The sequence below is a fragment of the Schistocerca cancellata genome, chromosome 5 (assembly GCF_023864275.1).
Source record: "Schistocerca cancellata isolate TAMUIC-IGC-003103 chromosome 5, iqSchCanc2.1, whole genome shotgun sequence".
Classification (NCBI taxonomy): Eukaryota; Metazoa; Arthropoda; class Insecta; order Orthoptera; family Acrididae; genus Schistocerca; species Schistocerca cancellata.
This window is the reverse complement of record NC_064630.1, coordinates 588588345-588605603: the sequence shown is the minus strand read 5'-3', so window position 1 is coordinate 588605603 and position 17259 is coordinate 588588345. Positions and strand designations below refer to the sequence as shown.

The 17259-nt window shown below is 42.1% G+C and overlaps 1 protein-coding gene across 1 annotated transcript in view; it reads right to left on the bottom strand.

Moving 5' to 3' along the window:
* Positions 1–15115, bottom strand: part of LOC126188187 (carboxypeptidase B-like) — a 59053-nt gene extending 43938 nt beyond the window's left edge. The window contains exon 1 of the mRNA XM_049929720.1: positions 15045–15115. The gene's annotated coding sequence lies outside the window, so the exon portion shown is untranslated. The remainder of the gene's footprint in view (positions 1–15044) is intronic.
* Positions 15116–17259: the final 2144 nt, after the last annotated feature.

The following is a 17259-nucleotide window of genomic DNA, read 5'->3' as shown; positions in this document are numbered from 1 at the left end:
TGAATGTTATCCTTCACAAACGATTCCCACAAAATCTGCTTTATGACAGTGCGTTGTTGTGCTGATACTACCGCCATCTCCAAACAGTTTCTCTAGAATACGCAGTACACAATGGTATAAAGTGTTTTCATATTCTTTCCTTTTATCGGTTTCTTAAGCCCAATAAAGGGCCACACCCTACCTACGAGAAACATCCCAATACCGTAACACCACCTCCTCCGTACGTTATAGCTGGCGTTACACACGAGTAACACTCGACTAAGGTGGCTCTGGGAAGTTTGAAATGTCACTGATGGATTTGTTACTCAGCTGATATCCAATAACTAGTCCACGTTCGTTGTCAATGAGTTCTAATGATGGGATCCATTCTGCTGTTACTGATTCTCTGCTGACAGCACAATACTCCCCGCCTTCTTTTATGAGAGGAAGGCGATCAATGCTGTCAGATGCATCGGGGCATTACGCAGAATCCGCAACGAAGAGCGAAAATGTGTACAGGACCGCGATTCGAACCTGCGATCTCCTGCTTACGAGGGGCGTTTGAAAAGACCTTGCAAAAATAAAAACTACTTACGTGTATGGAGTAAACATTTTTATTTTTCGACATAGTCTCCTTTTGGACTTGTACAACACTTATTCCAACGCTGTTCTAATTTGTTGATCCCTTCAGAATAATAGGAATTGTCCAAGTCTGTAAAATAGCTATTAGTTGCTCCAATCACCTCCTCGTTTGAATAAAATCTTTGTCCCGCCAGCCATTTCTTCAAATTGGGGAACAAATAGTAGTCCAAGGGAGCCAAGTCTGGAGAATAGGGGGGATGTGAAACGAGTTTCAATCCTATTTCCATTAATTTTGTGACCACAGCCGGTGAAGTGTGTGCCGGTGCATTGTCGTGATGGAAAAGGACTTTTTTGCGGTCCAATCGCCGTCGTTTTTCTAGCAGCTCGGTTTTCAAACGGTCCAGTAACGATGAATAATATTCACTTGTTATAGTATTACGCTTTTCCAAATAGTCTATGAGGATTATCCCTTACGAATCCCAAAATACAGTCGCCATAACCTTTCCGGCCGAATGCAGATTTTCCCTTGGGAACTCATTGTTTAGATTGTTGTTTGGTCTCAGGGGTATAGTAATGCATCCACGTTTCATCCACAGCGACGAAACGACGATTTAAGTCCTGCAGATACCTTCTGATCAGCTGCAAACCATCCTTGCAACACTTCACACGATTCCGTTTTTGGTCAAGCGTGAGCAATCGTGGAATCTATCGTGCGGATAGCTTTCTTATATCCATATGTTTATATAAAATATTATGTACCCGTTCATTCGAGATGCCCACAGCACTAGCAATCTCACGCACCTTAAATTTTCTGTCATCCATCACCATATCACGGATTTTATCAATTATTTCTAGAGTCGTAACCTCCACACTGCGACCATAACGTTCATCATCACTTGTGCCCATATGGCCACTCTGAAAATTTAGAAGCTACTTATAAACTGTTCTAATCGAAGGTGCAGAGACACCGTAATGTTTATCAAGCTTCTCTTTAGTCTCCTGAGGCGTTTTGCCTTTCATAAAGTAATGTTTAATCACCACACAAAATTATTTTTCGTCCATTTTTGACAATCACTCGACTTCCTTGGTTCACACGAATGCCAAACACAAATAAATAGACCAATACGGCTGAAACTTCGTATGCGTTCGTTACAAAGGTGCTACTAACTAAACATGACCTCGATACGAGCCGGTGCTGCCATCTCTCGGACTTTGCACGGACTTTTCAAACGCCCCTCGTACTAGGCAGTGCGTTAACCACTGCGCCATCCGGTACACAGCGTCAGCGCCACTGCGCAGAATATCTTGGCAGATCTCACGGCCGTCCCACATTCCCATCGTGCGCCACCTACCCTCAGTCCCTGTCCATGTCCTCCGCGTTCGCTACTCTGAGATTCCTACAGGAGGTCGAACGTATTTGTGCATCCGGACTGAAGAAGGTGCATACATTGCCCAGCTAGGCTAATCAATTATATGAATGCATGGTGTCTACACTTTCGCACGTTTACGAAAAAACAGACACAACGAATTCATATAATTCTTATATTCTTGCGGCTCCACCTCTCGTGACATCTAGTGGTTAATTCCGCATTACGGAGTAGTGTACGGGTACTTTGTATCAGACAGGAAACAATAGCGTTTGTGAAAACTAGAACACGCTTGAAGAAATATATGAAATAAAACATTTACCAAATCGTTTGACGACTGTATTGGTTGAGCTGCTTGTTGACACAGACGATCCCCTGCCACGCAAAGCTGTGTGCTGCTGAGTCTTTGTGTTGTTCATTGCTTTGTAATCTGAATCATTTCCTGGCAATAAATTTTCTGCAAATTCATCAACCTTGGATTTATCCGAAAAATTTGCAAGGGGTTCTCCGGTATTTGCACGATTAGTGCATACTGTTTTTTTTTAATTTATTGGCGCCGATAATGGGATAGAAAATATATGGAAATCTATATGAAGGGAGAGACCCCCTCACTACAGAAACTCTGCCAAGCAAATTCAGACGTGGCTGAAGAAACAGGGACAAGTACAAAGTGGAAGCAAAACAAAGCTAGCATATAGATATTTGCTAAATAAAATGCGCTTCTGAAATACGTCTTTCAGTGGCACCAAATCTATAACTCTTGGATCACATGTACAGCGAAAGTGAGAGTAGCAAAGCAATCTCAGTCATGCTGAACTCGAATGTTATTTTTCAAATGTCTATTTACGAAGATAAACGAGTACTGACCCAGTTTATCCTCGTGTCACTTGAAACACTAGATTTGGTGTATTACTCGATGCAACTTAGCCATAGTGAGGGGGAACCTCCAGGATGTAGAACAGTTCATAAAACAAGAACACGCAATAAACATTTACAAATAATAACAGATATGCTTAAGTACTTTCTAAAGATCCCAAGTGAAACAGCCCTCCTGTATGTGAAATAAGTCAAATAATTGTAAACATATTTTCATTTTATAGAGAACAACAAACTTTCACAAAATATGTAAGTTTCCGATACACTGATTCAAATGGTTCAAATGGCTCTAAGCACTATGGGACTTAACATCTGAGGTCATCAGTCACCTAGACTTAGAACTACTTAAACTTAACTAACCTAAGGACGTCACACACATCCATGCCCGAGACAGGATTCGAACCTGCGACCGTAGCAGCCGTGTGGTTCAGGACTGAAGTGTCTAGAAGCGCTCGACCACAGCGGCCGGCCCGATACACTGAGATGCACATGATAATTTCTAGACTGTTGTTGCCATGAATCATGAAAGAGAAATCATTTTACAACATTTACTTACAATCATCGCATTACTTCTCTGAATTTGTACGGAAGTCAGATAGTAGGTAATAATCACATTATTTGATATTATTAGTAACATATACACATCAGTCGGTTCTGCTAAGAAATTCAGCGCTAGTATTGCTTTCACGAACTCTAGTCCCTAAACGGGTCTGCGCGGGACAGCCGACCGGGGTAGCCGCGCGGTCTCAGGCGCTTTGCCATGGTCCGCGCGGCTCTCCTCGTCGGAGGTTCGAGTCCTCTCTCGGGCATGGGTGTGTGTGTTGTACTTAGCGTAAGTTAGTTAGGTTAAGTAGTGTGAGACCTCATCAGTTTGATCCCATAGGAACTTACCATAAATTTCCAAATTTATTTGGAGGACGTTCATGACTTCAAGCCACATTTCTTTAATCTTAGACGTTTTCGGACTCGGAAAATTTTAGCTTGACTTGGTGAGCTACTCCAAAATAGATGAATGATATAGCTATTAGTATCAGGGCCGTTAACAAATAGCTTAAATTGCTAGAATAAAGAAAGGAACACCGAGCGCGTTGGAATTCCTGTCAAACGAAATCTGTAGCTGAGTTAACCCCTTTACAAACCATAAGGCACCGTACATAACTTTAACAAGAAACAGTCACTAATAAGTGACTAATGGACGAAAGCAGACTTTACGTCCTTGTAAAAGAAGGGCAGCTTAAGTGATCACAAAATTACCGTCTAGTATCGCTGACATCTGTCAGTGGCAGCAGCTTAGAAAATATTCTGAGCTCAAATGTCATGAGGCACTTCAAACAGAAATACCTCCTCCATGCATGGATTCCGTACACGTTGGTTATGCGAAACACAACTCGTGTCTTGTTCACACGACATTTGAAAGCCATGTATCAAATGGTTGAAATGGCTCTGAGCACTATGGGACTTAACATCTATGGTCATCAGTCCCCTAGAACTTAGAACTACTTAAACCTAACTAACCTAAGGACAGCACACAACACCCAGCCATCACGAGGCAGAGACCATATATCAAAGTTATCAGACAGACGCAGTAGTCCTGATCATGTGTGACTGGACTGAGGATTTCTTGGCAGGGAGAACGCATCACGTTATTTTGTATGGGGAATCACCAACAGACGTAGAAGTAACAAAATGAACTCGACTGGCTTCCCAACACTTCGATGTCTCGTGAAAGACTTTCCTAGACTAGTAAACAGGAAGTAAAATATTGCTACACGCTTTTAGGCTGGGGTCTCCGTTGTTCATTACATGTACGTCACTCCCCTCACGCGCTGTTAACACTCTCCAGAGTCTCGGAAACAGGAAACAGTTCTGAGATAGAGCAGCATCTCACAACAGAAAGAAACAATTGTAACCGTGGCGTCCATTCTTTTGGACACGTTCGGAAAAAACAGATACCATTTTGATTCTGCATCCACTATGAATCAAGACATAAATAAATTAATGACATTAACTGCCAGTGGGTATAGACTTAACACTCAATGGGGAAATTTAAAAATATGTGCCGTATCGGGATGCGATCCCACGTCTCCTGCGTATTTGGCACAAATACTGACCAACGTGCCCTCCACACAAGTGACGAGTGTTCCTACACGGACGACACCTCTTGTCAGACTTAAATTCCCGCACAACTCATGTTGTGCCCTTTGCCCATTATACTCATTACTCGCGACACTTCTTCGATTCCTAAGAGTTCGAGAGTGGTGTGCATCCGCACTGAAGTGATCACTTAGTCGTCTCCACCTTAAATATAAATGTGGTGTTCGTTCTTTTCAGCACATATTTTCAACTTTCCTCAATACTCACTGGCAGCTAGTGCCATTATTTCAATTGCGTCTAAAAACATTTGTCTATGTTTCAACAGTATTGAGGAACACACACAATCCTTCTTGTTGTTCAGTCTGATACGTGAATGCGTGTTTTGTTTTCTCATACGAAATGTAAAATATTCGCTGAGACCTTTCATTTGTAGCCCCTGCGTTCGACGAGCCTATTTACGACATTCTACCCAGCCAATATTAATTTATAGCGTTATGTGAACTTATAGACTGGATTGGAAGCACTAATGTCGCAAATAGAGGCTCACTAGTAATGTTGCTTTTGTGGTCTCCAACCAGAAGATGTTTTTCATACAGATTTGTAAGCTATTCTATCCTGTGCAAGTCCCTTCATGTCTGAATAATTACCGCATCCCACATCCATTTGCAGCTGGTGTCTCTAGTCGAGCTTGAATATCAGCTTTAGTGACATGAAAGAAAAAGGAACAGTATGCGTTAATCATAGCTCCATTTAGCTTAGAGGAAAAAATTCATGGACAGGTCTATAAAAATCCACTACGAAAAATCGAAGAACATGCAAGCTGTTTGAACTTTTTGTTACTCAAGACAACGTGATAACCTGTTGTATTCGCCTGGGTAATGGGCTTGAGTTTCTAGGGAACCCAGTCCATTTTGTTTACGAAGTGTTCAGCGTATCAGATTGAATTCTTATCTGTCGTATATAAGCGCATTATCTCGTAAAAAACTTATCTTTCTACTTCAAAATTCCCCCCGGCCTTATCATACATGGCCTGCTCTAAATCAAGTAAGATAATCGCCATCACCCGTTGAGAAACTATCATGACTCACTTTACAATATTATCTAGCAGAGCTTTAAGTAGCCACTCTGAAATAATGATTCGAATTTTCAGCAACTTCTTTTAACCAGTTAGTCTAAAAGACTGATGTCACAGAAAGATATGACCTCGAAAAGAAATGAATTTTTGGAGGTTTTCGGAGCTCATGTCGTCATGTACACTCACGTTCCGGACAAAAAACGGAACACCTTGAATGACTACAGGTAGAAAGTTCATATTCATAGGACATATATATTGGTATGTTTTTCAGAAATGACGAGCATTTCTGTCGCCTCGGTTCAGCATGTATCCTGTTGCTCAATAGGCACTGGGTCTGCCATGGATCCTGCGTGATGGCATCAACACGTATAAGGCACGAATGGCGTCCTGTGATACAGCCATCCGTGCTATATTCACCTGGTTCCAAAGTTTATCTGGGGTGGTTGGCATTGGTTCCAGCACTGTAACCGTCGTTTCACCACATCTTATACATTTTCGATTGGCGACAAGTCTAGTGATCCGGTGGGCCAGGGCAAAAGGCTGACAGCCTGTGAAACCAAGAAGGCACGTGTTCCTGCAGCAACATGTAATCGTGCATTGTCTTGCTGGAAATTGGCATCTGGAGTGTTGTGCAGAAAGGGTATAGGTTCGCATTGCTGATGTCATTCACGTACATGACATTGGTCACAGTGCCCTGGACACCTACCTACCTACTGTGATTTGTGGCTGTACCCAATAGAACACACCATAAGGCCTTGTTTTGGAGCTGCACGTCTTGGGCGAATGCAGTCACTGTGAGGCCACTCCCCCTGTCTGCGGCAAACCAAAATGCGGTCATCACTTTCAAACAAACAGAACCTGGATTCGTCCGAAAACACTATCTGATGCCATTCCTATCCCCAGCGACGTCGTTCCAAACATCATTGCCGTCTGGCATGTTTCTGCACAAAGGTGAGCAGAGGAGTAGACGATGTGCACGTAACCCATGCCAAAATAAACGGCGACAGACTGTCAACCTGATAGTCTACGACGTGCTACACTGTTCCACTGTTATGCCAGAACCGAGGAGGACGCAGATCTGTCCTGCAATGCCATTCGAATGAGGCGTCGATTTTCTCGGGGAGAAGTATGAGTGGTACGACCTGACGCATCTCGTCTTGTACTGCAGCCTTCCGTGAACCATTCTGCAAACATCCGTTGTGCTGCGGAAACATTTCGTCCCACACGAGCAGCAGTTTCTCGGTTGGCTGCATCACAGTCTCCCATGCCAATAATGCGCTCTCTTTCAAACCCACTAGTTTGACAGTATGTTTCGCTCATGCATCTGCGAGGCACTCTACATGTCTGCTCGAGTCACACTGATCCATTAAATGGTTCAAATGGCTCTGAGCACTATGGGACTTAACTTCTGAGGTCATCAGTCCCCTAGAACTCAGTACTTAAACCTAACTAACCTAAGGACATCACACACATCCATGCCCGAAGCAGGATTCGAACCTGCGATCGTAGCGGTCTCGCAGTTCCCGACTGTAGCGTCTAGAACCACTCGGTCACTCCGGCCGACCACTGATCGATAACCTCCGGTTTATAGCGACAACGAGAGCTGCAGGAACATTTTACCGGCAGGCGGTATTGCGCGCCGATATCGGTGTTGGCCTTAAACCCGCGGGCCGACATGGTTCAGATGCTAACCATTTATGGAGAACATATTAATGTACATGCCCTGTTAATATGAACGCCCTACCTCTAGTTGTTCAAGGTGTTCTGTTTTTTCTGAACATGAGTGTATCAGGTGCTGAAATAAGTGGTACTTTCCACCTGCCATCCACAGCTACTAATAGGAAAGCACTGATTTTAAGAATCCAAGAGTCTCAGTATCATGTAAATGAAGGAAGAAGGTAAAGCTTCAGGTTGTGATGGGAAAAAACGAAGCAACAAAGGGCGAAAGTAAAGATGATACTGAGCTCCTGTCTTTCAAAGGAGATACGCTGCTACCTTGAAACTATGAGATTTATTGTTCATGAATTTTTTTTCTTCATGAAGTTATTACCAGTTTCATGGTGGTTTTACAGTAGCTAGCAATGAAGATTCCAATGAATGTGCCGAAGAGACTTAATACTTTAAAAAAATAAATAAATGAATAAAATGATTTAACGGTTCCGATTCGAATTCGCCCATTCGCAACACTAATTTACTGCCTTAAAAATAGAGTTAGTGTCCGAAAAAGTAGAGGTATGAAATGTTATTAGTTTATTGATTTTAGATACATTATGTGGTGGACATATAGAATTTAAAACTTAACATTTGTTATAACACAACTTTTTTCTCTTTATTTTCCCAGTCATCTACTTATGGGGGCAGATCCCTTTGGCACCAGACCGCTCAATTCTCCAGTTATAAGCATTCGTTATTTTCAAACAGTGAGAGATGTTTCAAGAATTTAGTACTTTCCGCAGACTTGGAACCAGTATCAATATTACAAACTGACGTGCATGCTCCGTCTTAGAATGCACTGGAAAATACAGGTCAATTGCAGAGGCATGTTGACGTATAGTGAGAAACGCTTTTTAGCTCCATTGCTAGCAAATTATTTTAGAGCATGCCCCTTTTTTGGTTTTAGACTTCTTCTTAACATTTATTGATACCGCTTTCCTATGCAATACTTTTTTTGCTTCTAGTAACAAAATGAATATCAAGAAAGTTGCATGCATTGTCAAACAAAGACCACTTAGGGATAAAAACAGGGCTGAGACTGCACACCATCTATTGATTTCACATTTAGTATTTGATTCTTTTGTCTTTCAGTGACATGGGAACGAGCGAGCGAAGAGAGGAAGGGATTAAAAAAGTACAAACGTTTGCAACAAACAGCTAAAGCTTTTTTTTAACACAGAGCGCCAACAAAGGCCCCGTACTGATTTGTAATAAAGAAACAAACTATCTTGAGCAAGTGTGTGTGTCGATGAATTCTGTCGTCGCTACTTGTCGTAAAAATTACATATTTGCAAATGACGGCACAAACTGCGGACCATTAAAAATCCATTCATCTAGTGAAAAGCATTTTGGTTTACAGACAATAGCTGATAATTGTCTCCTAGGAGCAAGATGGTGATAGTCATACTGCATAAACTAGAACGTATCTGCAGGTTATAGAAGTCTCCTCCACGTGTGCTAAATAAATGTCTCAGGTACCAGCCGCACAGATACGAGGCACGTTGGGCTTGGTACAAAAAGGCCGAAACATGGCTTGATGTTAATAAACATCTGACACCCCGCACTTACTATTAAACGTATAAACTCAGCTTCCCCTCTCTTGATCTTCAACTCTTCCTCTCATTTCCCTAGATGTACCACATTACCTGATTCATCATGCTTATCCACTTTGCTTTTTAATGTCATTTATTGAGATTTTCAAGGTATTCTAAGCATTGAGCTATTTTACCATAGCCGGCCGGAGTCGCCGTGCGGTTCTAGGCGTTACAGTCTGAAACCGCGCGACCGCAACGGTCGCAGGTTCGAATCCTGCCTCGGGCATGCATGTGTGTGATGTCCTTAGGTTAGTTAGATTTAAGTAGTTCTAAGCTCTAGCGGATTGATGACCTTATAAGTTAAGTCCCACAGTGCTCAGAGCCATTTGAACCATATTTTACCATATCTCTACAGTTACATTTAAGCATTTACATTGAGGTGATAAAAGTCATGCGATAGCCATATGCACATATACAGATGGCGATGGTATCGCTCAAACAAAGTATTGTATCCTGCCTAGTTGTAAAAGATGGGGTGTCTAGGACACCTGCTTCTCGGATCGATAGACAACAATTCAAGCAAATCGTCTCAAAGAGTTTTACTACGAAATAAATCAATAACACTACCTGACTTTGAGAAATACATAGATGTGTCGCAAGCAAAGGGCGACACGCAATATAATCAGTGTACTTCAGTATAACGATTCGAATACAAGTGAAGTAATACAGTGTATGCTTCCACCCAAGTCGCTGGTCTTGACGCTTCTGTAGAACTGGACCGTGGCCAGTCGGCACGGTGCTAATGTTCTCTTCGCCTACTTCACAGCCCTCTCTGCTCCAACGTTCCCGACTGGCGTGCCGATGTTTGACTTTATGCCGGAACACAAAGTATTAGGGGGCAGAGCATTAGCAGAGCGGCCATTTGTACTCAGGTGATACATGTGAAAGCATTTCCGAATTGATTATGGCCGTTCGACGGTAATTAATAGACTTTGAACGCGGAATGGCAGTTGGAGCAAGACGCATGGGACATTCCATTTCGGTAATTGTTAGGCAGTTTAATATTCCGAGGTCTGCAGCGTAAAGAGTGTGCCGACAATACCAAATTGCAGGCAGAACCTCTTCACCGCGGACAACGCAGTGGCCGACAGCCTTCACTTAACTATCGAGATCAGCGGCGTTTTCATAGAGTTGTCAGTACAAACAGACAAGCAAGTGAGTCAAATAACCGCAGAAATCGATGTGGGACGTACAACGAATGTATCCGTTACGACAGTGCGGTGAAATCTGTCGTTCCTCCCTTGAGCTCGTCGGCGAATCGGCTGGACCCTAGACAAAAAATCCTGGCCTGCTCGGATGAGCCCCGACTTCAGTTAGCAAGAACTGGTGGTAGGATTCTATTGTGGCGCAGGCATCACGAAGCCATAAACTCAAATTGTCAACAAGGCATGTGTAAGCTAGTGGTGTGGCTGTAACGATATGCGTTGTGTTTAGATGGAATGGACTGGGTCCTCTGGTCCAACTGAACAGATCATTGACTGGAAGTGGTTATGTTCAGCTACTTGGAGACATCTGCAGCCATTCATGAATATCATGTTCTAAAACAACGGTGGAATTTTTATGGATGACAATGCGCGAATTCACCAGACCACGATTGTTCGCAATTAGTTTGAAGAACATTCTGAAGAACTCGAAGGAATGATTTGGCCACCCAGATCACTCTACATGAATCCCATTGAACATTCTTGGGATATGATCGTGAGATTAGTTCGTGTATAAAATCCTGTAGCGGCAGCATTTCCGCTATTATGGTCGGTTATGGAGGAAGGATAGCTCATTATTTCTGTAGGGGCTTCCAACGAGCATATGACATCGATTGTAGGCACACATGAACTGCGTTATAAATTATCACAACTTGTTCCATGCAGACTGACAGCAGAACTGTTTGATAACATGTTAGCTGAAAAGACATTAACAGTAATACTAAGGAAAGACACTAGCCGTCCAAAAGCATTGAATAATGTGTTACCACATGGATCTGTTCTTGCTCCTCTCTTGTTTAATTTATATGTATATGATATTCCTCCAAAACGTTCCAGAAACTTTGACTGTGAGGATGACTGGGCAACAACTGGGAATCAGCTGAAAAGATCAAAACTTCTGATCTAGACATCTTAAGCCTATATTTTCGTTGGTTACAAGCAAACTCTAATAAAACAGAAATTTCATGCTTTCGTCTCTCCAGCAAATTGACGCACTGAGACCTCGATGTCTATTTTGAGGGGGATAAACTTCACCGTAACATGCATCCAAAATACCTTGGGTTCACGTTTGATAGTTTACTTTATTCTAAGGAACACTTGACACGAACATCTGCTTAGCTCAAATGCAGAAACAACGATATTCATAAACTTTATGACAATCGTTGGGACCGTCAACAGACACTCTTCGGGTATCAGCACTCGGATTTGTATACTCAGCAGGAGAGTACTGTGAGTCTTTCTAGATTAACAGCCCTCACGTAACGACGCCATGCGCATTGTCACTGAGTGAATGCGATCATCTCTCATATATTGTTTACCTAACTTTAGCCGCATTCCATCTCCTGATATCAGACGGAAGAGCGCGCAGCTGCGTGAATGCCAGAAGATGGTTGGCTGATAGTACATTCCAATACTGAACGATGTATTGCCTGCGGAGTGATTTTCTCAGTTACAAACTTCGCTTTAGTTGAAACACTATTTCAGTTTATTGTAATTGGTCGACAAGATGGAGGCGTATTACGCAACAATCACTATTTTTGTTTTCATTGGTAAGTGTGTACGCAGCTACAGATACCTAATTTAAAGTAAAATGTGTTAATTAAAATTTACCGTAGAGTAGAACTCAGTGGAAAATCCCATCTTAGTCACGCTCTTACCAAAGAATAAACCAATAATTGATACAGACTGGGGTCATTGGAAGTGGTAAACACAAGTTCATGAAATGCTAAGAAAAATTAGAAGAGTGAGGATGCAATGAAATACACGTTGACAGTAAAGCAGCGAAATGAAACATCCTCCGAAATCGTACTGAACGTTTTCGCCGAAGTGTAAATCGTTGCGAAAACATATTAAATCTCTTAGCAACAAATAATCCTCAGCAAATTTTGAGCATCACGACGTTTACAGGGATCAGTGAGCGCAAGTTCGTTGTACTGAGAGAGAATACCGCAACATCCCGATGTTTTAAAGAAGCTCGAAATTTAACGCGTGCTTGTACGCGAAATGTTTTTAATAATTCCACAATGAAACTCTAAGGTTCAAATCCTGCCTGGGGCATGGATGTGTCTGATGTCCTTAGGTTAGTTAGCTTTAAGTAGTTCGAAGTCTAGGGGACTGATGACCTCAGATGTTAAGTCCCATACTGCTCAGAGCCATTTGAACCTTTTGAACCGAAACGCCGTCACCAAAGAAAACGAAGTAAATATTCCAGAATTCTAACCAAGAACAACTGCGAACATAATCAACTTAGAAGCAGATATCCTCGCTGAAGCGAAGCAACTTAAATCGCTTTATAAAGCGAAGCCTTCGAGTCCAGGTTGTATACCAATTACGTTCGTTTGAGAGTACGCTGATATAACATCTCCATACTTAGCAATGATTTGCAACCGCTCGCTCAATGAAAGAGCCGTACATAAAGACTAGAAAACTGGACAGGTCACACTAATACTAAAGAAATGAAATAGGAGTAATCCGATGAATTACAGGCCTATGTTACTGACACTGATCTGCAGTACGACTGTGAAACACATACTGTGTTCGAACATTATGAATCACCTAGACGAAAATAATCTATTGCTACATAGACAACACGAATTCAGAAAACTGCCGTCCTTGTAAAACAGAACTAGCTCTTTTTCACACGAAGTAACGAGTGCTACCTACAGGAGATCACAAATTGATTCCATATTTCTAGTTTTCCAAAAAGCTATGGACTTCGTTTCCCACAAATGACTTCTAAACAAATTGCGTCCCTGTGAAGTTTCACTTCATTTGTACGACAGGATCCGTGATAATCCTTCAGAAAACTCGCAGTTCGGAGTTACGGACGGAAGGTCGTCGAATGAGACAGAAGTCACATCTAGCGTTCTCCAAGGAAGTGTTATAGGCCCTCCGCTGTTCCTAACCCACATAAACGATTAAGCAGAAAATGTGAGAATCCCTCTTGGATTGTTTGCAGATGGTACTGTTGTTTAAAGTCCAGTAAAATAACGGGAAGAGCAAAACCAATTACAAAATCATTTGGACAAAATATCCATAAGGTTAGAAAACTGGCAGTTGACTCTAAATAATGAAAACTGTTAGATCATTCACGTGAGTACTAAAAGGAGACCCGTTAATTTCGGTTGCACGATAAATATCTAAAGGCTGTGAATTCAATTAAATAACAATTACGAACAACTTAAATTGAAAGGATAAAGTGCACGCAAGACTGGATTTTACTAGCAATGTAAATAGAAGAGGCAGCAGATCTAGTAAAGAAATTGCCTGCTTTATGTTTATCGATCCTGTTCAAGAGTACTGCTCACCAGATAGGACATCGAAAAACTTCAAAGAAGGGCAGCTCGTATTGCATTATCACAATGGGAGAGAGTGTCGCGGATATAGTAAACGTGTTAAAGTGGTTATCATTAAAACAAAGGCGTGTTTCGTTCATACGGGATCATTTTCGCGAAAATTCGATCTACATCTACATCAATACTTCGCAAGTCACCTGAAAGTGTGTGGCGGAGAGTACTTCTGGTATGCCGGAAGGTATTTCGGTTACAACTAACTGATCCCCCCTTCCCTGTTCCATTCGCTAATGGAACAGTTGTTATAATGACCGTACCATCGATTTTTTTTCTCCACATACAAAACTTCACTGCAAAAACAAAATAGAGACAGTATTTTCAGCTGAATGCAAATATAAATCAGACGCGATAAAAATAATACGTCAGATTTCATCCAAGGTACTTTACACTCTATACCAACAGCCTCTAGTTTCAAACATGTACAGCTGCTGAAAATGCAGTTTACGAGTGTACATAACTGCACACCCAACAGTTATGATAATCTAACTGGAATGGTGTCTCCAAAGGAGTAAACTCTAACCTTCAATCTGTACTACAACGGTGAGACAGGTTAACTTTTACTTTCTCGTTCATCGGGAAAATATTTGCCGTGACAAATATTAAGACGCAGATATTAAGAATGAAATATAGAGAAAATATGTAGTGTTTTGCTTACTTTTTTGTTGAAGATTTGAGACTTTCATTTTGAAGCTAGTGCTCTACCTCAGCATTATGCAAGATATTTTAGCTCACTCCTTTCACAAGAATACTTGAATATATTGTAGTGATCAGTTTACGACAACCAGCCTATTGGACTAAGATGTTGTACGTCCTACTGCTTAAACCATTACAACAGAACTGTTAATGTAGTATTTAAAACAATCACGATTCAACCGCAGACGATAATCACCACCTTATTCCTTCGAACGCCCACATATCTAGGGAGAAATGATTATCGCAATAAAATAAATCAGAGCTCGCGCGGAATATTCAAATGTTCATTTTCCCGCACGCTATTCTAGAGTGGAATGCTAGAGAAACAGTTTGTGATTCGATGAACACACTGCCAGGCACGAAAGCTTGAATTGCAGAGTAGTCATGCAGCTGTAGATGTAGATTAGTTCTATTTTCTTCAACGGCTGAAATGTTTGAAATAAGAAGTGTGTGCAGAATGCTATTTGAGACATGCCAGCACAGCATATGAAGGAGCACATGCGAGACTCACTCACCCCTGGTAGGAGACGGCTGCCAGCGCGGTAGCTAGCAGTGCTACCAACAGCAGCAGACTTAGTCCTGAGGAGCGCATTGTGCCGTTTGCCGCCTTGGCGCGCAGTCGTCGCATATATAGGCGGCGTTATCACCGTACTGAGTGGGCCGCCGATGGCCATAGCGACAGCTTACCTCACTTTCCGCTGTTACTCACGCACGCTCTTCGAAAAGCCCGGCGTAAATGCGAATGCAATGTTGGCGTCACCAGCGCCAGGAACCCTCTCACCTCCCTCTCGCCCCCTCCCCAAAGAATGGTTTACATAGGCATTTCTCTGTTTCCTTCGAACATTTCTATGTTCACTTACACTGATTTCCAAATTTTTCAGTCAATATCGTAGACTAAAGTGGCAACAACAACTACGAGTCTCGATAATGGCAAGGTGTTCAAAAAAATTCCCCACACATATACAGAAGCAAGCGAAAGAAGAGGTATTCCCACATTTTCACGTTCCTATAGCCCCAAACTGCCAGACCTGTATACACAATATGTTCACAGTATGCGGACATACCTGGCAGTGCTTCGCAATTTGCAATTCTATCCGTCATTGTCTCCCCTGTCTCTTTGTCCATTTCCACCATTCCACCAACTCTCTCCATCTCCTCCTCCCTCTTCTCTGTGTCAATCTCCTATTGCCCCCTGTCTATGTCCATCCTCCACCCCCCCCCCCTCCTCCCCATCGTCCTACTTGTCCATCTGTCCAGATATTCTATGTAAAGGGGCAATGTTATTAGCATAAATTTCGAAAGGTCCTTGACCGATTTGCTTCAGAGATTTCCACAACATATGTCTTCAGACGGAATTGAAACCCGTATTAAAAAGTTGTAGCCTATGGCCGTCCAACGTTTGTTAGAGTATCACGTAAAAATTTGAAATAAATCTGTCAGGCACTTTTCGAGAAAAACGTTAAACAACGACTTGTCTTTATGTGGTAGCACAGATAAATTATGAGGTTGTCAAAGACAAACGGGCAGAAAGAAGTTGACTCTATTTGCAGTTTCATCTACGATAAATGGGAATGGCCAGAGGAATTTCTTGTCTCTACAATAGCGCTAGTTCCAAAGAGGATGAATTGTAAGAAGTGTGAAGAACACAGGACCATCAACCTAATATTGTAGAAGGCAAAGAAGCATTTGCGGCCCTCGCAGACCTCCAAACGCCTTCGACAGGGTGCAGTGGCATCAGCTGATTGATATCTTGAACAGAAAGGGAATAATGTGGAAGGCGGACAGCTAGTCTGTACTTGAAGCAGAGCGCAGGTGTACAAATAGGAAACGAGACTTCCAAGACAGCAAGATCGGGAGAGCAGCCAGATTGGGCTGCTGGCTCTCGCTAGTCCTACTTATCAGTTATTTGGACGAAATAATAATGTTTTGGATGGGAGAAGAGGCGTCAGGATAGGTGGACGGAAAATTAAATGTCAAAAATCCGCAGATGACATGGCGATTCTTACGGAAAATGAAGTGACACTGTTTCAGACGCTAAATTAGCTGAATGAAGCTTTTGCAGTATACGGTACGAAAATAAATAAATAGAAAACTAAATGTATATTTACAGATTTAAGGAAAAGAAGAGTGACGTGTAAGTTAGGGGCAGAAATCATAGAAGAGGTGAAAGCAGTCTAGAGTTAGGGATGATAGCTCAGAGAAGATATGCAGTGTGAACAGGACTTCAAAATCAGAATGGCGCTATTGAAAGAGCCATTTCAAAACCAGAAAACTCTCTTAGCTAATGTTTGAACATAGATTTAAGTAAGCGACTAGTGAAATGTCGGATATGGAGCGTGGCCTTCTACAGATCAGAAACATGGAAATTTTGAAAGTAGATGAGAATTGAAGCTTATGAAATGTGGATACGGCGCAGAATGGAAAAGATCAGCTGGACTAAGAAAATCAGGAATGACGAGGTACTGAAGAGGGTTGCAAATCATCGAACGACGTTGCTGGCAATGAAGAACAGGAAACTGGAGAGGACGTAATTTGGGTCAAAGGTGCCTTCTAGTAGGGACAAGTAAATATTTTATTCCAGAGGAGTGAGGGAAGGGCAAAAGAAGCTACCAGACACTCGATGACATCAGTAAACCGCAAGGAGGGCACCAAAGAATGAAGAGAAAGCAGAGGACAGATAATAATGGAGGGCTATGAAGTATAACATCCCACAAAGGAGATAACCAAATG